The following is a 13,889-nucleotide window of genomic DNA, read 5'->3' on the forward strand; positions in this document are numbered from 1 at the left end:
TCAAGGTAGGGTTTCTCTCTAGCCCAGGGGAAGTCACTATGTGGTCTCAGGGTGGCCTCGAACTCACAGCAATCCTCCTACCTCTGCCTCCTGAGTGTTAGGATTAAGCACGTGTGCCACCACGCCCGGCTCAAGTTCTTTATCTATAAAGCAGGTTTAAGACTGGCCATGGTGGCACATGCTTAATCCTAGTACCTGGGAGGCCGAGGTAGATTCGCTGTGAGTTCAAGGCTACCCTAAGACGACAAAGTGCATTCCAGGTCAGTCTGGGCTAGGGCTCAAAAAACTTTAAAAAAAAAAAAAAGATGACTTCCGGCCAAGATGGTGACTGCCTAGCTGCACTGCAGATAGCGGGGAAAGAAAGAAAGATGCAGATCCTAAGGAGAGAGCTGCCCCAACATACCTCAAAAGGGGCCCAACTGAAACTAAGGAAGATTGGCGAAACAAGCAAGGATGATGTTTGCTGGATGAACCGGATACCAGCACAAAGGGGAAGGAGACCAACACAGAGAAAAACCAACTCCTACCAAACCAGAGAGCCAGAGCCTCCGAGGCCCCCAACACCTCAGCACTGAAGCAGACCAAAAATGAACCCAACATAGCTCAGGGAAATTTTGCGGAAGAGGGGCCGGAAAGAATGTCAGAGTCACATGTTGGGTCAGGATATGCAGAGACATATATCTTACCAATAACTGTGGGCTAACTCCACAATGCACGACCCATTTACATCATCAAGGAGGGTCCAATGGAAGGGGGTAGATCATGGATGAGCCTAAACAATGGTACCAAACTGCCTGTATTTGCTGAAAAGAAAACTAATAAATTAAATTAAAAAAAACACTAACAATTATATTTTACCACCGCTTTGGTGTCAAGATGAATGTGCTAACATTATGTATTAAAATACTGTCTTAATTAAAAAAAATAAAGAAAAGGAAAAGAAAAAAGAATGGTACCTAAACCAGGCATGGTAGTGCATGGCTATAATCCCATAATCCCAGCATTTAGGAGGCTGAAGCAGGAGGCCGGCCTGGTGTGTATGTGTGTCTATATATATATGTATGTATATATATACACACACACACACACACACACACACACACACACACACACACACACACATATATATATATATATATATATATATATATATATACACAGTTCCAGGCCAAAGCTACAGCAGGATCCTTTCTTAAAAAGGCCAAAAACGGGAGCTGGGGAGATGGCTCAACAGTTAAAGGTGCTTGCTTGCAAAGCCTGCCAGTCCAGGTTTGTTCTTCAGTACCCACGTAAAGCTAGACGTCCAAAGTGGCACATGGGTCTGGAGTCTGTAGCAGCAAGAGACCCTGACACACCCATGCTTTCTTACTCTCCTTCTGTCTCTTTCAAGTAAAAGTAAATGAAAAAAATAAATAAATAAAAAGCCAAAAAGGCCAGGTATGGTGGCGGACGCCTTTAATCCCAGCACTCGGGAGGCAGAGGTAGGAGGACCTCCATGAGTTTGAGGCCACCCTGAGACAATAGTTAATTCCAGGTCAGCTTGGGCCAGAGTGAGACTCTATCTTTAAAAACAAACAAACGAAAAACAAACAAAAAAAAAAAAAAAAAAAAAAGGAAGAAGAGGCAAATAGTAGGCTGTGCTAAGCAAGTCTCAGTTGTTACTGCTGTTGGCAGTGATTCTTCATCTTGGGGTCTTCACCACATCCCAGAGCCACTTGTGGAAGAACCATCCCGGGGAGCAGGCAGTTCCTCTGGGAATGCGAAAGAGTTGGGAGCAAGTTCTTGGCCACAGGGAGCTTCCTGCCCAGCAGGAGGCCATATCTCACAGGTGGGCACTGAGGTAATGCCCACCCAGTCCTCCGCCCCCCACCTCCTGGGGATGGCCCCTGCTTATGACCTGTCCACGTGATGGCTCTCCAGGCTATTCTTGCTCTCAGCCAGACTTGGTGGGGTGGGAGACTAGAGGCAGAGGCCAGGTCCCTGCCTGTCTCGTCTCCGTTCGCCTTTGAGAAAATGAGCTGGCCCATGGCTTTTGTCCCATGAACCTGGCTGGGACCAGTGACTTTGAGGGGTAGAGGTCGGGGGCTCAAAATAACCAGGCTGGGGGCTGGAGAGATGGCTTAGTGGTTAAGGCCTAAGGACCCAGGTTCGATTTTCCATGTCCCACATAAGCCAGATGGACATGGTTGTACATACATCTGGAGTTCGTTTACAATGGCTAGAGGCCCTGGCACACCCATTCTCACTCTCTCTGTTTCTCTCTCCCTCTCTCTCTGTCTCTAATAAATAAATGAAAATAAATCTTAAAAAATATAAGTAGCTGGGTGTGGTGACGCCTTTAATCCCAGTGTTTGGGAGGCCGAGTTAGGAGGATCGCTGTGAGTTCAAGGCCACCCTGAGACTACATAGTGAATTCCAGGTCAGCCTGGACTAGAGTGAAAGTCTACCTTGAACAAAAAAAAATAAATAAAAATAACCAGGCTCTCATCTTGCCCTCTGCCATGTTGGGTAGTGGCCCAGGTACCTAACTTAGTTTCTTTGAGTATCTCCTGTCGCTTTTGCAGAAAGCATGGTGGCTGTCCCTGTGTGGTAAGGTCCTGGTGAGAGTCAGGAAGTGGGTGATGAAAGTGACAGAGAGTGGAGAAAGACCCCCTTACCCAGCCCACAACCAGTCCCTTAGCCTCTGATGCCATCCCAGTGTAACTGGCAAGTACATTACCAGAGGCCTGTCCAGGGCCACCCTAAACCCTGATGCCATCCCTCACCTGGCTGGACAGGTGCTTGTGGGGGCCTTTGTGCTGCCATCTCTCGATGCCGCCTCCCTTGAACATTCCCCACACCAATGCCAATGCTATCGGGAGACAGACATTCCTGGACAGGATGAGAACAACAGCTTGTGGTGGGAGGGGCGATGGCTTTGCCAGTGTCTCCTTGGGTCGGGGGCAGGCTCCAGGGTATAGAAAACTGCGAAACCTACACAATCTGATGCTGTCTTTTTTTTTTTTTTTTTCTCATTTATTTGAGAGACAGAGAGGCAGGTAGAGAGAGGGGAGAGAGAGAATGGGCATGCCAGGGCTTCCAGCCACTGCAAATGGACTCCAGACACATGCACCACCTTGCGTATCTGGCCTTTGTGGCTCCTGGGGAATCAAACCTGGGTTATTTGGCTTTGCACGCAAGCACCTTGATCTCTAAGCCATCGGTCCAGCCCGCTATCTCTCCATCCCCCTCACGCCCCCCCCCCCCCCACCGCCGAAGTAGGGTCTCACTCTAGCTCAGGCTGACCTGGAATTCACTATTGTCTCAGGGTGGCCTCAAACTCACAGCGATCTTCCTACCTCTGCCATGCCTGGCTTTGGAATTCACTATTTAGTCTCAGGGTAGCCTTGAACTCACAGCAATCCGCTTACTTCTGCCTCCCTATTAAAGGCCAGCGCCTTGATGCTATCTTTGACCTCACTTTCCTCATCTACAAAAGGGTTCCCCCCAGGAGAGGGGGCTGGGGTGGGTCATCCTGGGCCCTGCCCTGGGGAGTCTCCACTAGCTGAGCCCACCCTCTCTTAAGCCCTCAGTTTAGGTGGCCCTCAGAGATTTCCCTTCTTTAGGGGTAGGAAAGGGGGAGCTGAGAGAGACTTCTTTTGAAGTGGAAAACTTGCTGGGCGTGGCGACTCACACATTTAATCCCAGCACATGGCAGGCACAGGTAGGATCGCTGTGAGTTCAAGGCCAGCCTGCTACTGCAGAGTGAATTCCAGGTCAGCCTGGGCCAGAGTGAAATCCTACCCCGAAAAATCGGAAGAAGAAAAAATGTAGAGAACCTGCTATGTGATATTGGGCAGTCCCTCCTTCTCTCTTGAGTCTGCATTTCCTGGTCCGCTCCATGAGCGCGTGGTCCTGGGTGAAGCCCTGTCCCAGCTTCCCTTCTGCCCCCCCCCCCGCCCCCCCGACCCCGTGCCTCCCTGCTACTCCAGCCCCTTAGTCCTTCCATGGCAGCAGTGGCTGGTGAATAGCAGGTGCTCAGCCCAGAATGCTGAAGCAGCCAGTGAGCACTCAGAGATAGGTGACTGGGGAACTTTTCCATGCCCGGCCTCTCTTGCCCAGATCCCTGTGCTGGGCACACTGCCCCCCTTCCTCTCCTGCTGTGGGCACCCTGCTCATCCCAGACAGGGCACACTGCTGCCTTGCCCACTTGCTTGGTGGGTCTGGGTGAGCCAAACTGTCACCTGGTGGCCATAGTAACAGACTGGTCATCTGTAGAGACTGCGCAGTACGAGGAGCTAGGTAGGCGCCACGCAGGAACCTCAGCTAGAGCTGCGCAAGGAAGTCATTGTTACCCTTTCCTCTAAAGGACAGAATACGGACACCCGGAGCGGTGGAGGGACCGCCACAGTCATGATAAGCCCAGCGAGGATCTGAAGACAGGTGAGTGCTGGTGTGTGCGGCTTCTTAATTTGGGTAGATTTGCCATTTGTGTCCTTTGGAGAAGTTGTGCCTGACACCTGTCTATCTAGCCTGTCTCTCTTTTCTTTCTTTCTTTTTTTTTTTTTTTTTGGTTTTTCAAGGCAAGGCTTCACTCTAGCCCAGGCTGACCTGGAGTTTATTACGGAGTCTCAGGGTGGCCTCGAACTCACAGCGATCCTTCTACCTTTGCCTTCTGAGTGCTGGGATTAAAGTCGTGTGCCACCACACCTGGCTCTTTTTTTTGTTTTGTTTTGTTTTTTGAGGTACGGTCTCACTCTAGCCCAGGCTGACCTGGAATTCACTATGGAGTCTTAGGGTGGCCTCGAACTAACTCACAGCGATCCTCCTACCTCTGCCTCCTGAGTGCTGGGATTAAAGGTGTGCGCCACCACGCCTGGCTTCTTTTTTCTTTTTTAAACATTTTATTTATCAATTTTATTTATTTACTTGAGGCAGAGAGAGATTGAGTGAGAGAGTAAGAATGGGCACGCCAGGGCCTCCAGCCACCACAAACAAACGCCAGACGCATGCGCCACCTTGTGCATCTGGCTTACATGGGACCTGGAGAATCGAAACTGGGTCCTTAGGCTTTACATGCAAGCGCCTTAATGGATAAGCCATCTTCCCAGACCCATCTTTAGAAGTTTCATTCTTCAAAAAGAAGGAATATGGGGCAGGTTTGGTGATGCACACCTTTTATCCCAGCACTTGGGAGGCTGAGGTTGGAGGATCTCTGAGGTCCAGGCCAGCTTGAAGCTAGAGTGAATTCTAGGTCAGCCTGGGCTAGAGTGAGACCCTGCCTTGCAAAAATAAACAAACAAAAAAAGAAATTGTGCATATCGCAGCCATCCCCATCTCCCCAGCCACCTTTCTCCAGTGTTCTTTGTCTCCAAGCCTGTGCGGACATTTCGTCTACACAGAGTGGGGCGGTCTGTGGCCTTTGGTGACTGATTTCTTTCACTTAGCTAATCACTTAGCCGTTACGGTTTGTGGCATGCTGTGTGGGGACTTCATTTCTTTTTCTTGTCAAAGAACATTTCATTGTGTGGATATGCCCTATCTACCTATTTTAAGCACATTAAAATGGTTTTGAAGCCAGGCATGGTGGCTCATGCCTTTAGTCTTGGCACTCAGGAAGCTGAGGTAGGATTGTTGTGAGTTCAAGGCCAGCTGCAGAATGAGTTCCAGATCAGACTGGGTTATAGTGTGCTGCAGTCGGGTTTGCATTACTGGCAGAATTCACCCGACCAAGAGCAGCTTTTGGAGAAAAAAGAGGTTTATTTTGGCTTACAGTCTCAAGGGGAAGCTCCATGATGGCAGGGAAAACGATGGCATGAGCAGAGGGGTGGACATCACCCCCTGGCCAACATAAGGTAGACAACAGGAACAGGAGAGTGTGTCAAACACTGGCATGGGGAAACTGGCTTTAATACCCATAAGCCCTCACCCAATAACACACTCCCTCCAGGAAGTGTTAATTTCTAAATCTCCATCAGCTGGAAACCTAGCATTCAGAACACCTAAGTTTATGGGGGACACCTGAATCAAACCACCACATATTGAGACCCTACCTCAAACAAACACACACACACAAAAGAAATAAATGTGTTTATTTTTATTTATTTTCTTGGTAGGGGCTCACTCTAGCCCGGGGTGACCTGGAGCTCACTCTATAGCTTCAGGCTGGTCTCAAATTCACAGCAGTCCTCTTACCTCTGGCCACCCAAGTGAGGCCCGCCTGGGTTACATGAAGTCCTGTCTCACAAAGAAAAAAAACAAAAACAAAAAAAACCCTTTTAATCTTTAACTCCAGCACTTGGGAGACTGTGGTAGTATCACTGCGAGTTCAAGGCCAGCCTGGGCTACAGAATGAGTTCCAGATCAGCTAGGGCTAGTGTGAGATCCTGCCACAAACAAACAAATAAATAAACACTAGCTGGGTGTGATGGTGACGTCTTTAATCCCAGCACTTGGGAGGCAGAGGTAGGAGGATCGCTTCGAGTTCAAGGCCAGCCTGAGACTACACAATGAATTTCAGGTCAGTCTGGGCTAGAATGAGACCTTACCTCAAAAAACCAAAAAAAAAAAAAAAAAAAAAAGGTAAAAAAAAATCAATAAATAAAAGGAGCCAGGCATTGTGGCGCACGCCTTTAATCTCAGCACTTGGAAGGCAAAGGTAGGAGGATTGCTGTGAGTTCAAGGCCACCCTGAGACTGCATAGTGAATTCCAGGTCAGCTGGGCTAGAGCGAGACCCTACCTCAAAACCAATAAAAATAAATATGAAAGAAATACCAAATGAAACCAAACAAAAACAAAATCAACCAACCAACCAAACACGCAAAAATCAAAAAAAGATTCTATTACCTGCAAATAGAGGTGATTTTAGTTTTCCCTGTCTAGGCTGGATGCTTTATATCTAATTTTTTTCCCCCAAAGTCCCTGGCTGGAACCCTCAGTACAGTCTCCAACAGAAGCAACTGTGAGGGACATCTGGGCTTGTTCCTGCTCTTTAGGGGAAGAAGGCAGCCTGTCATCGTTAGTATGATGAGGGCTTTCCAGAGATGTCCCCAGTCATGTGGAGGGAACTTCTCCCAGCCCCCTCCCCTTCCTTCCCTTTCACCTCTTCCTCCTTATTCTCTCCCCCCATAGGTTTTTATTGTGGAACCCAGAGTGGCCTCAAAACTCATGATCTTCTTGCCTCCACCACCCAAGTGCTGGGCGTTCCCTTCTTTTGAGTGTTTTTGTGGGGGGAGGGGGCTGTTGGATCTTGTCAAATGCTGTTCTGTGTGTGTTGAAATCATTATCTATACATTACACCCATTTTCTCTGTCTCTCTCTTAAATATATAAATAAAAATAATCATGGAAAATGCCCACAAACTTCAGATGCATGAGCCACCTTGTACATCTGGCTTATGTGGGCCCTGGGGAATCGAAGCTGGGTTCTTAACTTTGCAGGCAAGTGCCTTAACTGCTAAGCCATCTCTCCAGCCCTACCTATGTTTCTTTTCTGTATAACATATTTATTGTTCTTTTAAAAAAATTATTGACAACTTCCGTAATTATAGGCAATACTCCATGATAATTCCCTCCACCCTCACTTTCCCTTTCACAATTCCACTCTCCATCATATCACCTCCCCCTCTCAATCAGTTTCTGTTTTTTAAAAAATATTTATTTATTTGAGAGAGAGAATGAGGGGGATAGAGAGAGAGAGACAGAGAGAGAGAATGGGCATGCCAGGGCCTCCAGCCACTGCAAACGAACTCCAGATGCATGCGTTCCCTTGTGCATCTGGTTTATGTGGGTCCTGGAGAATTGAAACGGGATCTTTGGCTTTGCAGGCAAACACCTTAACTACTAAGCCATCTCTCTAGCACAGTCGCTCTTCTTTTTGATGATATTATCTTTTTCTCCTATTATGAGGGTCTTGTGTAGGTAGTACCAGGCACTGCAAAGTCATGGATATTCAGGCCATTTTGTGTCTGGAAGAATGCATTGTAAGTAGTCCTACCCTTCCTTTGGCTCTTACATTCTTTCTGCCATAGACCCTGAGTTCTTGTACTACATCCATTCATTTTGATAACTTGTGTTTTATTTATTTATTTTTAAATAATATTTTTATTGAGCCGAGTGTGGTGGTGCATGCCTTTAATCCCAGCACTTGGGAAGCAGAGGTAGGAGGATTGCCATGAGTTCGAGGCTGCCCTGAGATTGCATAGGGAATTCCAGTTCAGCCTGGGCTGGAGTGAGACTATGTCAAAAAAAAAAAAAAAAATTATTGGAAGCTGCGTGTGATGGCATATGCCTTTAACCCCAGTACTTGGGAGGCAGAGGTAGGAGGATCACTGTGAGTTTGAGGCCAGTCTGAGACTACAGAGTGAATTCCAGCTCAGTCTGAGCTGAGAGTGAGGACCTACTTCAAAAAACAGGGGGGGCGGGCAGGGACGGGAGAGATTGCTGGTGGTTCAAGCACTTGCAACAGTGGGAGGTGCTGGTGTGCCTTTGTTCTCTCTTTTACACACACACAGCACTAACCAGTTTACCATCATGCCTGTGTTCTCTCTTTCACACACACAGAGTACTAACCAGTTTATGATCACACCTGTGTTCTCTCTTTCAAATACATAAAGTGTAAAAATATTTTTATTTATTTATTATAAGAGGGTGTTGGGCATGCCAGGGCCTCTCGCCACTGCAAATGAATTCCACATGCATGTGTCATTTTATGCATCTTGATTGATGTGGGTACTGGGGAATCGAACCCAGGCCTACAACCTTTGTAAGCAAAGGCCTTTAACCACTGAGCCATTTCCGCAGCAACATTGTGTTTCTGCTTCTAAGTATTTTCCAATTTCTTTTTTGTTTTTGTTTTTCGAAGTAGGGTTTCACTCTAGCTCAGGCTGACCTGGAATTCACTATGTAGTCTCAGGGTGGCCTCGAACTCACGGTGATCCGCCTACCTCTGCCTCCTGAGTGCTGGGATTAAAGGCGTGTGCCACTGCGCCCAACTCAATAATTTGGTAATTTCTTTGACTCATTGGCTGCTGAGGAGTGCGTTAACTTTCACTTATTTGTAATTCCCACATCTTTCTATGATTGACTTATTTCACTGCATTGCGGTTGGAAACATACTGTGTGTGATTTCAGTCCTGTTAGATTTATTGAGGCTTGTTTTATGGGGTAACATATGGTCTCTCTTGGAGAACTCTTCTTGTCTCCTTTGGAAGAATGTAGATTCTGTTGTCTCTGGGCCGTTGCATTTGTTTTAGGGGAGAGGTTGAGCGCCTTGTGGTATGCTTAAGAGCTAACTACTCTATTTGCTTTTCTGACAAAATATGTGGTTATTGTTCTTATCTTGTGTGAGCTCATTATGAACTCCTATCTATCATTTAAGTGGCAAATATTTTTTCTGTTTTGAATTTATCAAGTTAGGTAGAAGTTTTAAATTTTTTTAAAAAATAAAAAATTACATTTATGTATATATTTGCATCACAGCCTCCAGCCACTGCAAATGAACTCCAGATGCATGCGCCACTACATCTGGCTTTATGGGGGTACTGGGGAATCAAACCTGGTTTGTTAGGCTTTGCAGGCAAGTGCCATAACCACTAAGCCATCTCTCTAGGTCCTCCTTTTATTTTGAGATAGGGTCTCCCATAACCCAGGCTAATCTCAAACTTGCTATCCTCCTGCCTCAGCCTCCTGAGTGTTGGGTATTTGGCACCATGCATTTCTACTTCTTGTTGTTTTGTTTTTAGAGGTAAGATTTTACTATAGCCAGGCTGACCTGGTATTCACTATAATCTCAGGGTGGCCTTGAACTCAGACAATCCTCCTACCTCTGCCTCCCGAGTGTTAGAATTAAAGGGGGGTGCCACCACGCCTGGCACTACATTTTATTTATTTATTTATTCTTTCTTTCTATTTTCTTTCCTGTGGTAGGGTCTCACTCTAGCTCAGGCTGACCTGGAATTCACTATGTAGTCTCAGGGTGGCCTCAAACTCACGGCAATCCTCCTGCCTCTGTCTCCCGAGTGCTGGGATTAAAGGTGTGCGCCATCACGCCCAGCTACATTTTAATTTTTTTGAAAATATTTTTATTTACTTATGTGTGTGTGAGAGAGAGAGAGGGAGAGAGAAAGAGAGAGAGAGAGAGGGAGAGAGAAAGAGAGAGAGAGAGAGAAAGAATATTGTGTACTACCACCAGACGCCTGTACCCTGGGGTTGGCTTATGCCATGTCACCTAGCTCCCACCCTAAGGCTGCTTTTTTTTTTTCTTCTGTTTTTTGAGGTAGGGTCTCACACTTCTAGCCCAGGCTGATCTGGAATTCACTACGTAGTCTCAGGGTGACCTAGAACTCACAGCGATCCTCCTACCTCTGCCTCCCAAGTGCTGGGATGAAAGGTGTGCGCCACCACGCCTGGCTTTTTGTTTTTTTTCTTTCTTTTTTCAGGCTGCTTTTGCTGGGCTCCTTATCTGAGGAGAGGCTGCCATCGACTCGGTCCTTTAGTGGGGCTTTGGAGCAGCCTTTGCCAGCTCATCCATAGGAAAGATAACAGCTAGCATTTATTAAGTACTTCCAACGTGCTGGGCACTTTCCAAATACCACCTCATGTTTGCCACATAGTGTGCCCAACTTGTTAGGAACACCCATGTAATTTCAGTTAGGGAGGGGTAAACTGAGGTCTGCCAAGATGGTGTGCCTACGAATAATCATTATTATTATTTTGGTTTTTCAAGGTAGGATCTCGCTGTAGCCCAGGCTGACCTGGAATTCACTGTGTAGTCTCCGGGTGGCCTCGAACTCACAGCGATCCTCCTACCTCTGCCTCCTGAGTGCTGAGATTAAAGGCGTGCGCCACCACGTCTGGCTGAGCACCCTGGTTATTACTGGTTTTCTGTGGAGAGCTTTAAAAGCTGCTGTGGTTTACAGAGATGCCTCTGGCTACAGGGCAAAGGGTGTGTTGGAGAAGCTACCGTGGCCTGAGGGACGGGGCTAGGCTGGGACGGGGTGCATTGGAGGGAGGCCACATGGAATCTAGATAAGGCCAGCAGAACTATTTGACGTCTGGCCAGCTGCGTGCTGACTGACTCAGCGATGGGCGTGAAGGTAGGAGGAGGAGGCTTAGGGAGATCCTGAGTCAGGCAGGTACTTTGGTGCTGAGGTGGCAGGGGTGCAGGAGCCCCTGCTGTCTGGGGAGGAGTCCGGAGCCTGTGGTCAGGCTGTCCAGTCCCCGCAGGAAAGGGCCGTCTTCCTCCGGGAACCTCAGGCCCCCAGTCCATGGCCCCTACTGCTTCCCTTTGGCCTCAAGGATCTATCTCCACGTCTTGAGTGGCATGTGGTGGAGGAGATGGAGCCTCCTCAAACGGGTGACTCACGGTGAGTCGGCTGACACTCCATCCGCACTCCCCCAGGGAGACATCCAAGTCTGAGTTCCTGCTAAGAGCCATGGAGCATGGCAGCAGCTCCCCTGAGACTCTACTGCACCCCAAAAGAACCCTCCTTCCATAGCTCTTTCTGCCCCACTGAGGCCTTATCAGCCCATTACTTGTGCTCTGTGAAAAGAGAGGCCCTGAGGGAGAAGGGGGTCCCATTAGTTCCCAGTGGTCGCCACAGCAGCCCCCGTCCCACCTGCCCAACAGGGTTCTCTGTTCCTTCCTTCTTTCCACTCTCACCCTTGCTGTGTGTCCTCAGGCAAGCCTTCCATGCCTCAGTTTCCTCATCAGCCAAACAAGGACCCTGTTAGTATCCAGGTCTCTCGCTGGTCACGAGGAGTCAGGTTTAAGCAGGGCTGGGCACAAGGCCTGGTGACTGCCCACCCGCCCTGGGCACCCTGTGGAGAGGGAGCCATCCAAACTTGGGGGGAATCAGCCCAGCCAGGGACCTGACCTGGCAGGATTCTGGGACATTTGTCCTTTGCTGTGTTTCCCTGTTATTCCCGATTGCACCTGGGGTAGCTGCCCACCTCTTAGGCTGGTATGGCCACGCCGCCTGACACATGCTTTTCTTTCCCGTTTCCCAGTTGCTCTGTGCTTGTCTGTGACAGTGGGTGGGGTCAAGAACCCAGCTCCGGGCTGGAGAGATGGCTTAGCGGTTAAGCGCTTGCCTGTGAAGCCTAAGAACCCCGGTTCGAGGCTCGGTTCCCCAGGTCCCACGTTAGCCAGATGCACAAGGGGGCGCACGCATCTGGAGTTCGTTTGCAGAGGCTGGTAGCCCTGGCGTGCCCATTCTCTCTCTCTCCCTCTATCTGTCTTTCTCTCTGTGTATGTCGCTCTCGAATAAATAAATAAATAAATAAATAAATAAATAAATAAATAATTAAAAAAAAAAAAAAGAACCCAGCTCCACCCTGTTGCCCACAGTAGCCCAGGAGGCTCTTTTCAGAGACCCTATGAAGTTAGGATTCCCCCCACTTTTCGTTTTCTTTTTGGTTTTCTGAGGTAGGGTCTCACTCTAACTCAGGCTGACCTAGAACGCACTATGTAGTCTCAGGATGGCCTCAAAAGCACCGTGATCCTCCTACCTCTGCCTCCCAAGTGTTGGTATTAAAGGTGTGCCTGGTAACACCCCTACTTTTTTTTTTTTAAGGCAACCTCTTTGATCCTCATTTTGCTGATTTTATTTTATGTATTTTAAAAAATAATTTTATTTATTTATTTGAGAGGGGGATATGGGTGCATCAGGGTCTCTTGCTGCTGCAAATGAACTCCAGATGCAAGTACCTTTAACCACTGAGCCATCTCCCCAGCCCAGAATGCTTTTTTGGTTTTTCGAGGTGGGGTCCTGCTCTAGCTCAGGCTGACCTGGAATTCACTTGTCGTCTCAGAGTGGCCTTGAATGCATAGCGATTCTCTACCTCTGCCTCCTGAATGCTGGGATTAAAAACATGTGCCACCATGCCCAGCTCAGGATTTTTTTTTTCCCTCAATTTTTATTAACATTTTCCATGATTGTAAACAATGTTCTATGGTAATGCCCTCCCTCCCTCCACTTTGCCCTTTGAAACTCCATTCTCCATTGTATTCCCCCGCCCCCAATCAACCTCTTTTTTATTTTGATGTCATGATCTTTTCCTTCTCTTATGATGGTCTTGTGTAGGTAGTGTCAGGCACTGACTGTGAGGTCATGGATATCCAGGCCATTTTGTGTCTGGGGGGAGCACATTGTAAGGAGTCCTACCCTTCCTTTGGCTCTTACATTCTTTCTGCCACCTCTTCTGCATTAGACCCTGCCAGCTCAGGATTCTTTAAAACAACAACAAAAACCCTTTATTTATGTGTGTGTGTTCATGGGCACACCAGGATACCAGGATCTCTTCAAAATGCAGAGCCATGCACCACTTTGCGTATGGCTTTACATGGATGTGGGGAATTGAACCCAGGTCAACAGGCAGATGCCTTTAACCACTGAGCATCTCCCCAGTCTTAAGGTTAGAATTCTTAACTGTAGAAAAGAATTCCAGGACAAGCCAGTATGAAGCAGAGTTGGCATCTGTTAAGAAAACACTTTAGCCAGCCGTGGTGATGCACGCCTTTAATCCCAGCGGTCGAGAGGCAGAGGTTAGGAGGATCTCTGTGAGTTTGAGGCCACCATGAGACTCCATAGTGAATTCCAGGTCAGCCTGGGCTAGAACGAGACCTTACCTTGGAAAAAAGTGCGTGTGTGTGTGTGCGCACGCACACACACACACACACACACACACACACACACACGAAAAACAAGCACTTTAGGGCCGAGGATGTGGCTCAATGAGCAGGGGCTTGCCGGGCACGCAGCAAGCCCTGGGTCTGGTCACCTGCACAGCGTACACTAGGCTTGGTGACACAGGGTGTGATTCCAGTGCTCAGGAAGTAGAGGCGGAAGATCAGCTTAGGGTCATCCTTGGCTACATCGCAAGTCAACATTGGCTGCAGGAGAACCTGT

The 13,889-nt window shown here is 48.0% G+C and overlaps 1 protein-coding gene across 3 annotated transcripts in view; it reads left to right on the forward strand.

The window, feature by feature from the left end:
* Positions 1-13,889, forward strand: part of Src (SRC proto-oncogene, non-receptor tyrosine kinase) — a 60,350-nt gene that overhangs the window by 18,900 nt on the left and 27,561 nt on the right. For all 3 annotated transcript variants that reach the window (XM_045156464.1, XM_045156463.1, XM_045156465.1), the window contains exon 2: positions 4,349-4,422. The gene's annotated coding sequence lies outside the window, so the exon portion shown is untranslated. The remainder of the gene's footprint in view (positions 1-4,348; positions 4,423-13,889) is intronic.

Source organism: Jaculus jaculus, chromosome 8 (assembly GCF_020740685.1).
Source record: "Jaculus jaculus isolate mJacJac1 chromosome 8, mJacJac1.mat.Y.cur, whole genome shotgun sequence".
NCBI classification, from domain to species: Eukaryota; Metazoa; Chordata; class Mammalia; order Rodentia; family Dipodidae; genus Jaculus; species Jaculus jaculus.